We start from the raw sequence: 2,459 nt of genomic DNA, 5'->3' as shown, positions 1-2,459 counted from the left end.
AATTATCAATAAAAAAAGAGGAAAAAAAAGAAAGAAGAGCAACAATAACATTGACAAAAGAAAGATAATTCATGCTCTTGCTAATTCAGTAATACCAAACAAAATAAGCATTGGAGCTCGAGAAATAATTCAAATCTAGAGAATTTGTTGTGATGCTTAGGGATAACAAACTAGAGAGAGAAATTATTGATTTTTGTAAAACATAAAAACATAATATTAGCATTTTCCCTAACAATATATTTATCAAAAAAATTAGTAAAACATGGGTAGTTATTTACAATAACTTCTACAATTTGAAACAATTACACAAGTATACTTGAAAACTCATGGGTCCTTCTGCCAAACTTCGTGCCGCCTTTTTGGCATTTTTCTTCGCCGTCGACGACTTCGTCGTCGGTGGCTCACTCTCTCTCTCTCTCTCTCTCTCTCCACGTGGCCTGCATCATCATCCATGATCCACCACATGGATGGCGTAGGGCACTTGGGGATCCCTCACATCATCATTGCCACCTCATCTCCTTGCGTGGCAGATTCCATCCTATCCACAAACAGCCTGCCCCGTGGCCCCGCCTCTGCCCCGTATCTATCCTCAATAGTCAATAGCAGCCTCGGACTCAGACTCGGTTTACTTCCAATCTCCAGATCTGGGCTCTGTTAATCTCACGAGCCGGTGAAGGTTGTCAGGATGAGGGCCATACACCGCCCACCACGTGGGGGCAGCAGAATTATTGCAGGCTCCTTCACGTGCGGCGGGCAGTTCGATCAACTGTTCAACTCTGCAGCCTCCGCCGACCAACCGCGTTTTCCCAAAGTAACAGTATTGTTTGTTTTTGTTTTTGTTTATGTTTATGTATTTGGAAAGTAAAAAATAATAACAACAATAATAATTGTCGTGGACAGGCTGTGGTGTAATTTGGGAATTGGGATGATGAGATAAGGTGGGCAGTTGCGTGGAAGCATCCAGGGCGTCCTCTACTTCTGTACACATATAAAAAGAAGTTTGGCTTTTGCTCGAGGGGATAACATTTTTGGGAGTGAGGTTGCATCATGCATGTACTACTTTTAGTATATATTATGTTTGATGACAATTAATCATATCTAAAATTAAAAATATTATCTGTTTCCGATGAATTATTCAGTTTGGGTGTTCATGGCTTGGTTACTGGGATCAAAACAAAATTTTCAATTTGGTGTTTTTGTAAACCAAAATCGATCTGAATCCTGCGCTTAACTTATCGTCCGATTAACCAATGGTTCGCTTAGCCGAATTTTCAAATCAGATTGATTTTCAAATGATTTTTAACCGCCCTAGATGTGGATGAGTGTTGTCTTACTTGTCAATCTTCTTTATCCCATCTTTTATGAATGAGTTGGCTATGAATTACTGCTCGTGTGAGTTCTTAATTTTTTTCATACCCCGTCATTTAATAGTTGAAAAGCAATTGGTATTTATATAGATCTAGAAAATAGCACGTGTGTCATCAATGAACTCCATTGACATCTAGGTTGCAATAGATCATATTTCAAGAACATCAATGTTTATCCTTGATATACCCCAAAAATATCATCTTTAAGAAGGAAGAACAGTTTCGATTCCTTCACTACACCACCTTCCATAACCGACAGGAATTAAATCACACACATGGATGAGAGGGGCGGTTTCAAGATCATATTCCAAAACACCCAAATCAACGACCATAAAGTTCAAGTAACTCACACAAACATAGTAATGCGCTCATGAATACCAGATCACTGAAGGATCAACGTCCACCACTATAAAATGGGACATGGGGAGAGGTAAGACATCTCATTCATACCAATTATTTTTCTGTTGCAATTAACCTCTCTATAAGTCACTTACTGTTGTGATATGGATCGTATAATGAAGATGCACAGCGAAATAAATAACAACAAGTGAATGTAAATAACACACACAACCAGAACAAGATCAACACTAAGATTTACATGGTTCGGCAAAGCTTACATCCACGGAAGTAATGACACACAAATTTTACTAAGGAAATCAAAATGTACACAATACACTTCTTTAATGATCATCTCTCTTCTCAAAATATGCCCAGATGACATATATAGATGTAACGATCCAATAATAATAATAATAATAAAATAATTAATTTAAAAAATTATTACTATTATTATTTAATTAATTATTATTAAGAAATTTGAGGATTTTAGATATATATATATATATATATATATATATATATATATATATATAAGTATATGATAAGGTTAAAGAAAGTAGGATAAAGGAAAGTTAAGGATAAAGGAAAGAAAAAAAGAGAAAAAGAAAACTTACCCTTTACGTTTTCTGCTGGAACAAAATAGAGGGAAAGAGGAACATAAAAAACAAAATTTCACACGCTGCAGCAGGAAAGGAAGAGAGAGAAAGGAAAAAAAATTAAATATATTCTCTCACACTCTCCACTCCTCTTCTT

The 2,459-nt window shown here is 36.1% G+C and overlaps 1 long non-coding RNA gene across 1 annotated transcript; it reads left to right on the top strand.

Annotated features, from left to right (window-relative positions):
* The first annotated feature begins 623 nt into the window (after positions 1–623).
* Positions 624–1,113, top strand: LOC131162758 (uncharacterized). The gene is made up of 2 exons (XR_009138864.1): positions 624–811; positions 901–1,113. It is a non-coding gene; the product is annotated as an uncharacterized LOC131162758 (long non-coding RNA).
* The last annotated feature ends 1,346 nt before the right edge of the window (positions 1,114–2,459 follow it).

This window comes from Malania oleifera, chromosome 1 (assembly GCF_029873635.1).
Source record: "Malania oleifera isolate guangnan ecotype guangnan chromosome 1, ASM2987363v1, whole genome shotgun sequence".
Taxonomy (NCBI): domain Eukaryota; kingdom Viridiplantae; phylum Streptophyta; class Magnoliopsida; order Santalales; family Ximeniaceae; genus Malania; species Malania oleifera.
The sequence above is the reverse complement of the archived record's forward strand: the minus strand, read 5'-3'. Positions and strand labels throughout refer to the sequence as shown.